This window comes from Microtus pennsylvanicus, chromosome 9 (genome assembly GCF_037038515.1).
Source record: "Microtus pennsylvanicus isolate mMicPen1 chromosome 9, mMicPen1.hap1, whole genome shotgun sequence".
Taxonomy (NCBI): Eukaryota; Metazoa; Chordata; class Mammalia; order Rodentia; family Cricetidae; genus Microtus; species Microtus pennsylvanicus.
The window spans coordinates 62,579,445-62,592,498 of NC_134587.1; positions in this window are offsets into that span (position 1 = coordinate 62,579,445).

Sequence of the window (13,054 nt, forward strand, 5' to 3'; positions counted from 1 at the left end):
TTCATTATTTCCTCTGCCTTTTTACTCTAATTTCTCCAACATCCAGCACTTACTTACGATGATTATTCAGGGAAATCATATATCCTTGTCCCAGAAGTGGCTTCCTGTGTTTGCGACCTTTCTCTCCCCAGACTCCTCTCCATGTGCCCCCACACACGGGGCCACATGAATAGTCAGGCTTACACAGTTATGCCCAAGAATGCTTACACATTTCCTGAAGCAACTGATGGGATGCTAAAGCCACTGTGTCTTTTCTCATTAGAATTCTTCAGTATTCCCTAGGAATAAGAATATGATTTCCTACAATCACAAATAAAACGAACTATCCTGAAAGCTGTGAAGACATTCTAAAGAGACATTTGTATCCCTCCCTTCAAGGGCCATCCTCTTTAGACAAGGCACACAAAAGAATTGGAATTTTTCCAGCAGATTCATGCTGGGGCCTGCTTCAGGTGATACCACAGCTGAGACAGTGATGGGCAGAACAACATTTGGGCCAGAGAAGCTTAGCTATGCATACCCCTTGCTCTTTCTTTAAACCTAAACCTCAGGTCAGGACCTCCACCATCTAAAGCAGCAGTTGCCTAAGTAAAAAACACACAAATGTTTGCATAACGATTCCTAACAGGAGCAAAATTACAGTTATGAAGTAGCAAGGAAAATAATTTTATGGCTGGGGGTCACCAGAACATGAGGAACTGTGTTGAAGGATCACAGCATTAGGAAGGTTGAGAACCACTGATTTCAAGAGTCCACAGGAATTCCATACCAGGAAAAGGGGAGACCCTTCCTGCAGGCCCAGGAGTAAGGTTTCTCCCCGGATGAGAGGTCCCATAGTTTTGATAACTTGTCAGGCCTCTTTCAGGACACACTTGAGTGAAAATAATAATTGCCAGTGATGGACGGGACTGCTCAGTTCCACATCTCTTGACTTCTATTAAAGCTAAACCTTCCTTATGTCAGGACCCCAGAGACAGACCTGGCGGGGGCGGGGGTGAGGGGATCACTAGACTTTTGTCTGACCCTCTTCCCCATGTGGCCATATTGAGTCTTTCTCTTCCTCTATCTGTCTCTGCAGTTGGTGGACTGAGTGTGTATGGGTGTTTGTGCCCAGCTTGTTGAGGCTGCCAGAGCTCAGGATTTGATCCCATGTCTCCCAGAACATCATGACCCCTGGAGCTTCCCTGGTTCTCTTGTTCAACTTATTGAAAGCTCATCTTCTGCTCTTACCCCCAGCTCTGAGTTACATCGACTGGAGGACTCTGATTAATGTTAGTAGAAAAGTATATTTGTATGCAACCCTGAAGGCGTGGCCACACGTGTGGCTACTGAGCTGTCATTGGTTCTAGGTTGTGTCAAGTAGCAGCAGTGGGATGCCTGCATGGTGGTGATGTTGCTTCCTCATCTGTTTCTTATATGTCTATCTTCTATCTATGATCTGTATATCATCTATCTTTCATCTATCATCAACCTATTCATCATCCGTCCATCTATCTATCTATCTATCTATCTATCTATCTATCTATCTATCTATCTATCTGTCTATCATCTATCTATCTATCATCTATCTTTCATCTATCTACCTACCTATCTATCATCCATCTATCTCAATCATCTATCTTGTATTTATTATATATATATATATCATCTCTCTTGTATTATCTACTTACTATTAACCATCTACCTACCTATTATTTATCTATCATCTTTCTTTCAATCAATCTATCATATACCTATTTTATCATCCATTTTGCTTTCTACCTATCATTTATCATTTACTTATCTTCAACTACTAGCTATTTGCCCTCTATCATCAACCATCTACCTATTTTTCAGTGTTACTCCTGTAAATACTGGTTGATTAGATTGTAAGTCCACCCTAATCCTGCGGGTTAAATCCTCATCATCTTCCATATTCTTCCATAGCATTCCAGTTCCCAGCAGAAATATATTTTAAAAAGTGAACAAATAATAAACCACCCACCTGATTGTCATAATACTCTTTACTGAGGATACTGGAGACAGTCTCGAACAAGCAACGCAAAACACTTGATTTTAGAATTATCCACCTGTATGGCCATGGTGAGCAAGACAACCAAAATCCTCAGTATAGCTGAGTTTGTTCACCTCAGAGCCCCATTCCTGGATTGCTGCTTCTTAATTCTGGAAGATTCCACTACTATTAGATTTTCTTTCCAATGGACTTTTCTTTTAATATCTTATAGATGAATTCTGTTAATACATTTTTCTCAGTTTTGAACTTGAGTGCTTAACTTACAGGGTTTGGGGTGTCATGTGTAGCATAGTTGTTGATAATGTGATTGGCACATATTTCCTCCTATATATGTAAACTTTACACACACACATACGTTCTTGGACTGGTTGATGAGTTATGTTTCATATTTTCCTTTCATGTCTTTGGGCACTCACACTTCTCTTTGGCTTAGGTTTTGGTTTTTCTGTAGATTTATTGTTGTAAATTTACTTATAAGAATATTATTTATTTGGGGTCCGTTTGTCTACAAGCTTGTTTCTGGTAATGTTTAGCTGGGGACAGGCATCACACATTCCCAGGTTCTTCATACTAACCAGCCACCCCACTGTCACTGTTCTATGTCACACCTGCCTAACACAGGTAAATCCCCGTACTCATTAGAGACACAGACTTTTCTTAGAGTTCGGTCTAGTTGTTGCTTTTCTCCCTAGTGAGCCTGGGATGGATCCATTGTACTATTGAGTGATGTTCCTCGGGGTGGGTGGTGCAAGCTGCAGTATTTCTATGAAAACTAGAGAACAGTTGATCAAAGGGGCTCATTTTCAACATTAAAATGAGTGAAGAAAAATAGAACAGTCCCAAGTCAGCCACGGGCTCTATCAGAGAAAGCAGATGTAATTAAAGTACAATTTAAAGATGATTGATCCTAAGTTGCAATTTTTTGCTATTTTCCTCTGGTATTTAAAGAGACCTAAAGCTTATTATAGTTTTGTTTCATTAAATGATTCAACATTCTTGGTTTTAGCTATATGTTATTTTTCTGAATAGATAATTACATAAGGTTGATTGTTTTAGCTCTGAATTTTCTTCATTACCACGTGGACATTTTTCTCCTGTTTTTAGTTGAATGAAGAATTGTCACAAAGAAAGTATTCTTTCTGTCTTTATCAGCAGCCTTTCCACTGAGATTATAACTCTAATAACTCAATTGAAATTCATATTCAATTATTTAAATGGTTCTTATTCTCTTATGCCTAACTCTCTGCTTATAATAGCCTTCTTTTCCTATAGATTTTAAATAATTATAGGGTTTTTTTTTCAGCATCTGAGGGCCGTTAGGCTTTCTGCTAATCTTATACCCAGGGCCCTTTCAAATACACATTTATAACACTCTTGTCCATCTGGCACCAGTTGGTTTGAGAGACTCGAGAACACACAAGAAATCTGCCTTTGTCTTTGCAGAAGTCCTGATAGTTCATGTTCATGGCTCTTCAGACCCTGTGCAGTGTGTTCTGTACCCACCATGCTGGCGAGCAGGGGGCAGGGAAATGAATTCCTAGAGAGTGGCTTCACTCTGATGGAAGCAAGCTGAGAGAGAATCGTCCAGGCCTCTTTCCTCCTGGTCATTTTTCTCGGGCCTTCTTCTGTAGGATGCACTGTCCCATGGTGGGACTTACATCAGTTTTAAATTCTCTACCTTGAGTTATCCTATTGTGTCATCAAACACCAAGGTGAGCTTTTGTTCCAGGACTGGGCACAGCTTGGATCTAAGCCTGACTTCATACCAACTTGCCTTTCAAGGATGTGATCGGGGGAACTGAGCAGTGCTTGGTGGGAAGTCGGAGACTGTGCGGTGGTAGTATTCTTCTCGCCTTTCGTCATCTGCTTTCAAACCAGGTTAACTTTGACCATGATTGTGTTGAAAACTAAACTGGCGAAGGTGATGAGCAGTCACATAATTTGACTGCTTTTACCTCAATTGAACGACATTTTTTCCTTTCCCGACTTTCTCACGTTCTTATCCGTGTCCTCAACTGATATCCTTGCTTCCTTGGTCTGCTTATTGATATTATTGTCTTTAAGTTCATCATTCATTTTTATAAACAGATTTTTAGATCCTTTGGCATTTTAACCATTCCAGTATTGTGGCATTTGGCAATGGAAGGCTTGGGATGTGTGTTGTCCTCCTTGTTCTGTTGGCTGTTTCTGTGTTGTGATTGGTGCATCTGTCGCCATGGACACATCTTCCAGTTTCATGTCATGAACTCCTTAGTGAGAAGCTCTTGTTTAAGAGTGCAATCTCTAGTATCATTCAGAGAGGATAACACAAATCCCTGTGCCACAATACCACCCAAGCAAGGAAGATTTTGAAATATACATTATACCACCAATGAGCATAGAACTAAAAATAAATAGGATAAATAATTCAGTCTTTAAAAAAATTGTTTCCATTTCAAGAGAATGCCCAGCTGCAATTCCCTAAGGTTTGTAGAGTGATGGCTAGCCAACCACAGGGAGGAGTCATTGTCTCACCAGGTGCCCAGAGTGGACTTGAAGCTTTGCTGGAGCTATGGGTTGTCTGGTTGAGGACTTCTGGACTGTTCTCACTCTACCTTCCTGAAGACCTTTAGAAATGGGATTCCCCACCCCCCCAAAAGCAGCCTACAGTTCACAATCCCAGAGAACCTAGATCACAAAGAGGACCCTAAGAGAGACATACATGGATCTTATCTACATGGGAAGTAGAAAAAGACAAGATCTCCTGAGTAAATTGGGAGCCATGGGAGAGGGTAGGAAGGAAGGGGAGAGGAAGGGAGGGGAGCGGGAAAAAATATATAGCTCAAAAAAACAATTTAAAAACAGAAGAAAAGAAATGGAACTTCCACTTTGCCTGAACTCTGGAAAGCCCAGAGCTACAATCCCGTGTTCCTTGCTCCTTCCTGTTGGGTCACCATGTTTGCTTTCTCACTTTCAGTTGTCCCATCACCTCCTTTGCTATTTGGGATGCATTTACAAGCCTCCTCCTTTTGGGATGTAGTCTGCCCTTCCTTATTTTGAAACTTCCTACTTTGCATTAGGAAGAAGCTGCTTTGACTCCACCATCTTAGGCCAGAAGTCCCTGCGTTAAGTCCTGCTTCCCTTTCCCCTTTCATATAATTTCTTCAGGCACAGCGTCCACAGATTTTGATGTTGTACATTGCTCAAACCACTAAACAGTTGTAAGTCTCCCAGCAAAGCTTTGATGACTATTTCTCTCAGGAAGACAAGTCTAATCAAAGCACTATAAGCCTGTATATACTATGTATCTAATCAAAGCACTATAAGCCTGTATATACTATGTATTATTTTCTCTCAGGAAGACCAGTCTAATCAAAGCACTATAAGCCTGTATATACTATGTATTATTTTCACTATAAGCCTGTAAATACTATGTATTATTTTCACTATAAGCCTGTATATACTATGTATTATTTTCACTATAATCCTGTTTATACTATGTATTATTTTCTTGTATGTGCGTTCATCCTGTTTTCCCAAAAATTACTTTTTAAAGTCCTACAAGGCACCGATGCTAATATAAATTGAATCACTGCATGTAAATTGAATTTTCTTCTGTCTACTAGAGGAGGTGTACATTGGAAGCATGATGATAAATTATTTATTCCTTCTTCGAGGAGTCCAAAATAAAAATGTATTCTCTATCAGTCTGGCAAAATTGGAATGTCAAATTTTCACTTATAACTGTGGCTACTGACTGGATAATTTTATAAAAAATGTATTAATTTTAACATTTTATATTCTTAAATGCATGTAAAAATCCTGTTTGGAGTGAGAACTTTGTTGATAACTTAGAGTGATTGAAAAAATTTGCTATTTCAGATTTTTCCATGCTCCATGTATAAATAATAATTAATCATTTCTTTATTTTACATGTTAATTTTTTCATACAGATTTAAATAAATGCACCAAACTCTAATGAGAAGTTTACTTGTTTATTTATTGTCATAAAATACCCTTATTTATTTGCTCCAGTAGTAATTTATAGGTTAAAATAAAAAATACATGATAGTATCCATGGCCTTTTAGAATTTTTATGCAATGGGACAGACTGGAGGTGTTTACAATGGATTTCCAGCTTTCCTGCCGTCAGCAGCACCTCCACTGCCCTGGGGAGAGTCCAGACCAGCCCACAGGAGGTGTAGGGGAAGAGTAAGGCTGCCTCAAGAAGCCCAAGAGCATCTGAGCTACAGGGACCACAGCCATATAAGTGGCCTGCACTGACCAGCAGAGTCTGTGTGCTAAGGCTGACCCTAGCATGGTGAAAAATATGAACGTGGTTTATTGTGAGGAACTAGATGGAACATGAAAACATTTTTATTTTAAATCTGCTGAGCAGCAGGCAGAGCTATGGGTACTTTTTTGACGCAGAATTACAATTGTCACTTTCTCTCTAATAGCTCTCAGAATCACATTAAAACCCAGGATCTGGGAGGTGAGGACGTTTCCTCGAAGTGAGACAAATGCTCGGTGTTGCTTGTGGGGTTTGAAATATTGAGCGTTGACTACGAGAGATAAATGCTGGAGGACAGGCATGAATGCACCCTAACGTGTAAGTGAGAAAAATCACATTTTTTAAACTAAATTGTTCTAAATTAAGACGAATATAAGTTGTGAAAATCTTCATCAAAGTTGTAAAAGTCATTGCTCTGAAAGTGAAAAAAAAAAAAGCATTTAACGAGAGCCACCTGTTCCTTTAGCTGTGCTTTTCCAGCCTCTAGACAAGGGGTGAAAAGTCCGCTGGACTCTTCTCCCATCTAAATAGTTGCTGCAGTTTATGAGTCAAGCTCAGGAGGTGCAATGTCCCTTGGTGATAGTCCTTAAGAACATGCTTGTAGGTTTCTTTCAGAGCGTAGTCCCGTGGAAACTCGATCTCTCTCTATTTCACCCCAGTCTGCTTTCATGTTGTTAGACATTTGTGACGAACGGTGACTCGGTCTTCACCTATCCAAGAGACTCTTTGGGTTATGCGTGAGTCCAGTGTCTGCCCTCACAGCTTAAGCACTATCCACCATCCAGTACCTGCTCAGCAAGGCTTGGTTTGGAATCGGAGACACAAACCTCCCCTGGGGAGGATGCTTCTCACTCTTTTTTCTGGGATCTCATCCTTCTGTATCTATTCTGCTAATGCCAAGAGCTGGGGTGCCCTCCCTCCCTAAGGCTGAGTCCTTTCTCATATCATTTCCAGCATGGACTTATACCTCTGTAACCTGTTCTTTCTCTTCTTCTTCAAGGGTCCCTGTTGCAGTGTTGTATGACCCAAAGCCTCCTGCCCTCTGCTTTCTAGGTCTGTCTCCTGCTTTCGAGCAGCCTGTGGATGCTCCATCACCGTTTATGTCCAGCAGGTTAACAGCTGCCTTAGTCTCTAGGTGTTTGGGGTGTCTATGCCACACCTTTGGGTTCTGTCTTCCCCCGAGAAAGCACCCTTCATCTCAGACCTTTGATTTTCTCTGCTGGTTCCTGGTCTTATTGCACAGAGATTTGCACTGCTCTGTGTCTAGAAGCACAGTGTTGACTGCCCATCTGAAATACTGGTGTTTCCAAGCACCACCTGCATTTTGTAATCCTGACTCAGATTTGCTTTAAATTTTTGGATAAAAGATTTTCACGTTGAAGAAGGTGGAGCAGCAGTGAACTATAATGATGCTACTGTGAGCTGGCTGACATGAAGCCCCACTGAAATGGCTTAAACAGTCAAGCTACTGAAAGGGGTTCCCCCATGTGGACCACCGCAGTCACAGTGCACACCACACTGTCATAGCTCAGTGTAGGGATGAGAACTGATTACAAAGAACATTTATTAAGAAGATACTTTTCTCAGGAGACAAGAACACAGAAAATTAAACCCATAGTTGATTTCAAATGATTTTATTTAAAAATATTTCCTAGGACTTGATGTACACAGTCTCGTTTTAGTAACCACAGTGACATTTTTCAATCTAGTGTCCCTGTTACAAAGAGCAGCACAAATAATAAAGATGATGTCCAACTGATGATGCTACTGTGACTTGATTAGCATGATGTAAGCTAATGAGGAAAATGCCAGAATAATGGGGATGAAGCTGCCTATCAAAATCCTACCACACAAAATTCTGTGATATTATATTAAGTAATGAAGATAAGTACTAATATTAAAAAACATCACTTGCTCACTTAGAATCTTAAGATAAAATATACTGTGTATCCAAGATAGTGACCATGGGGATTCTACTTAAAATTTTATACATTATTAGTGTGTGTTTGGGTGCATGTGTTTATAATGTGGAGGGTACCCACAAGGTGTGTGTGTGTGTGTTTACTGTGTATGCATGCAAACATGTGCGTGTGCGTGTAGGTCAGGGGGGAACTTTGTGGAATGAATCCTCCTTCCATTCTTCACGTGGGGTCTGTGGATGGAACTCACATCATCAAGTTTGCGTGATGAGGGCTTTTACTTGTTGAATCATCTTGCTGGCCCAGATCACACAAATTCCTAAACATTAAATTTTGCTTGGGCTGGTTCTTCAATTTGAACCTTATGGATAAAGCTCAAAGATGTGAACTGACTTCCCATGCATGGCCAGGGTATGGGGAGCATTCTTAGAAAAATGGTCTCTAGGTGCCAGTCCATACCTGCTCCCTTATTCTGACAGATGGCAGAAGTGAGTCCTGTGTATAACTGCATCTTCTGAGCCAAGCCTGCCTGACATGGACAGGATAAACACTATCAGATGACAAGCTTTGAGATCTCATTTATCTGGTAGGGGACATTGAGTGAATCCAGCAAGAAAGGACGGTGTGGACATGACAACTGAGCAGTTTCTTGAGGCTTTTGTAAGTGGGTGGTGGGAAGTAGGCTAATACTCGCGAGTGCTCAATCTCCTATCATGTACCAAGTCGTATTAAAACCAAGTTCATGCTAATGAGAAATATCTTACACTTGTTAATTAAAGTTTAAATATGCACACATGCCCCAAACCCATGAGTACATACTGTGTCCTAAGCCCCAAACCCATGAGTACATACTGTGTCCTAAGCCCCAAACCCATGAGTACATACTGTGTCCTAAGCCCCAAACCCATGAGTGCATACTGTGTCCTAAGCCCCAAACCCATGAGTACATACTGTGTCCTAAGCCCGAGGTCTACCCACTATCATGCCTGTTCTCTTTGCCCTTTTTAAAAACAAGAAGTCCTCAAAATTAAGGAAAATAGGGATCAACTTAAACAAAGCTTCCAACCCAGGCAGGTCTGTATCAAACATGGAGCTTCTCCGTGGCTGAACTGTGGGCTCTTGCCATGCTGCCCAGTTGTAACACTCCCAAGACCACCATTCACGCTGTGATGTGAAAGGAAAACCAGAGAGCCCGGGGAGCCACAGACTGCTAGACCTTGGAGCGGGGGGCTGTCCTCTGCCAAGAGGCCATTTTCAACCCATTGCAGAGACTGTTAAAAGCAAAGACTCCTCAGTTCTTACTCTTTCCATTAGGAGACTCGAGATTGACAGCCGGGCTGTTGGAGGGACCAGACACCAGCTAATGACAATACTGGGACAGAAGCTGGTTCTGAAGACAGAACTTGTGGGATTTAGAGCCACACAGGTCGTCAGCCCCACTGTGTACTTCCCTCTAGGGGTTCACAGCCCAACTATAATTCTAGGACACAAACTTGTCTTTAAATGTCACTAATAACCGTACCTGTGAACCTTGAATGATGGCTTTAAATGTCATACCAAAATGGAGGCAGAGTGCAAGGTCAAAGACACACAGGCAGGAAAAAGATTTACCTTAATCCAAAGGGAAAAAATTGTCAAGGTTTTACACCTTTTAAAAATAGAGCCACACTGGAGGACTTGGGCAACAGAAAGTGATGGCACCATCAGAGCGGGCAGCAGGGTGGCAAAGAAGGAACGTTTTCATGACCATTAGACATGCCGTAGATTAACTGCGCACTATTGAATGTTTTCTTGGAATTCTCAGTGGGTGTTCTTTTTCTCTTTTAAAAACAAAACAAAACGAAGAACCATGGTGTCCAATTTGTGTTGGCTGTCTGCTCGTGATCGTGGGGCCTGTTCTGGAGTGTGACCGATACACTCAGCATCACTGCATTGAGGAGATCTGAATTTTCTTCTCCCAACATTTATAAATTACAAACATCTTCTTGATTAGGACCGGGACTATGTGCCCACCTGTCCCCTCCATGATGGGATTTTTGTCTGGCTTGAGCTCACGCAGATCTGTCACGGTATCTGAGTTCACGTTGCTTTCTGTATATGGAAAAACTGTTCCCTCAAAGCCATTTACTGCCCCTTGCTCTGATAATCTTTCTGCCTCCCCTTCTCCATAAACCCCTTAGCTTTGTAATATAGACAGGTTGTAATATAGACATCCTATTTAGGGCTGAGGATGTCAAAGTTCATTATTTTCTGCACATTGTATGGTTGCGAGTCTCCGTGTTAAATAATACCTACTATGGGAAGGAGCTTTTGTGGTGAGCGCTGAGCAATGTATGTATTTTACCTAAGACTATAGCAATGGATCATTAGGAATCATTTTCTTCCTGTGTTCATTTAGTAGACTAAAAGTAGTGGCTTTCCCTAGGGCCCTTGACCTAGCTAGTCCCAAGTTCTTAGCTTCCTTCACAGTGTCAGGTATGGGTTTCATCTGGTGGATCAGGCTTAAATTCAATAAAATAAAAAAGAGAGTTTACTTGCTCCCATAACATTTGTGTCGCTCCTGAACCATGGGCAGATCATCCCTACGGTTCCCATGGCTCACAGCTGGTGAGATTGCTCATGGTTTTCCTCTTCCAGTAGATGGTCATCATCTGCCAGCACTGTGAATGTTAGCTCGGACGGGTGAAGATTCTAGGTGAGATTTCTCTGTGTTAGCTCAGATGGGTGAAGATTCTAGGTGAGTACCTGGGAGATTTCTCTGTGTTCTGTGTCATTGGTGTGTGGTGTCAAAGCAATAGGGCCTTACTGTTGAGTTTTGGAGGGTAACCAATAGCATTGGCAAAAGTTTGTAATGTTTGGAGGGTTTATGGGACCCTCTGGGCAACAACTCAAAAAGGTAATTCCCATTTCTGATACTGGAGGTTTCATTTAGTAACATACAATATCTGGTTGGGCCATTGTACCTCCATTAGGTGACACTATTTATATATATGTTATACACACACATACACACACATATTATGAAGTTTCTACTGTATTAGAGGGAGAACCTGGCACAATGGCTTAGCATGACTTCTGAGATGATGTGTCTTTGCTCCTTGATTAGAAAAGAAGATTCAGGAAGTATTACACACAGAGCATGGGGAAGGAAGTCTACAAAGACGCCTGGCCTGAAATCCAAGGCATGTGGTGGGGGAGGTTTGTAAAGGAAGCAGTGGCATTGGCAGCAGGAGCTCCCAGGACCAACCACAGGGCTGCTGAAAAGAGGGCCACTGAGTCTTGGCAAAGGCCATGGGCAGTGGGAACAGAGACAGAGCAGACCTCACCCCACCGTTCTTGTCCCTGCCCCCACTGAGGTGAACCTCTCTACTATCCTGCAGCAGTGGTCATTATGGGATGGAAGGTGATGCTGAAAACCTGTGACTGTTTAAAGTGAGCTGCAGAGGAGACCTTTCTTCTACTCTCTTGCACACTGTGCTCTTTCTATTGGTGCATCCTAAAGGAGAGACACATCAGTAACTAGAACCTAAAGACGGGACTGGGGAAGAGCTGACTTGGGACTTCACTCAAAAAACCTGTTGCTGCACTAATGAGAGTGTTGTGATGGACCCTGGCTTTCCCATCTTGCAGCTCAGCTCACCTGTGTCTTACAGAAGAAGAAAGCACCTCAGAGCTCCACAGAGCCCTTTACAGAGGCTGATGTATCAAACTACAGCACAGATTGGATCATACATATCTCTCCAATGATCTGCTGCTTAGGCCTAGGGAGCACCACCTCCCCAGTAGGAAGCATCTGCCCCGAGTGCCTTAACAAACTGGAGGAGACTTTAGGAAATAGATGCCAAGGTGAGAGAATGGAGAGAGTTTACCCAGAGCTGCAGGGTTGTAAAGTGGGTGTAGTAATAAGGGCGGCGGGGCTGCATCCCCAACACCCCAGCCGCCTGCTCGGCTAGCTTATGCCCCGAAATAATTACACAGACACTGTATTCTTTTAATCACTGCTTGGCCCTTTAGCTCTAGCCCTTACTGGCTAATTCTGATATCCCGATCAACCCATCTCTAATAATCTGTGAGCACCGGTCTTACCGGGAAGATTCTAGCCTAAGTCCATCCTGGGTCGGAGCTGGGGCATGGTGTCTCTCTGAAGCATCTGCTCTGGAGAGGAGAGCTGTGGAGTCTCTGAGCTCACTTCCTCTTCCTCCCAGCCTTCTGTTCTGTTTACTCCTCCCACCTATCTTCTAACCAATGAGGGCCAAGCAGTTTCTTTTTATTTAACCAATGACCTTCCTCCATCAAGTGGGGGTGTTCTCAGGGAAAGAATCCCAATGATAAAGGTTAGGCTATGCCGCATTTATTTGTGTGTGTGTGTGTGTGTGTGTATGTGTGTGTGTATACGTGTGCACACATGCATGTACACATGCCATGGTGTGTGCATGAAGATCAGAGCAGAGGCCAACTTTTGAGATTTTTGTCCTGTCCTTCCCCTGTGTGTGTTACAGATCATCATGTAATAAGTGCCTTTACCCACTGAGCCATCTTTATGGCCCACCTTGTCTATGTTTGGAAAAGAAGGCACATTCTCATAAAAAGGCAGGAACAAACAATAATTCACAGAGACAGCATGTCATAGCATAAGACAAAATATAATATAAAATGAGTAGGTTTGATATTTAGAGAAGTACTCTTGCCAAACAATAAGGAACATTTGTTCTGAACAATGGCCCATTCTGTGAATTGGAAAGTTAATGTTAGTAACACACACATACATACACATAGATACATGAACATACAGAGACGTGCACAGGAGCATACCCCCAGAAACACATGAACACACATACATAGATATGC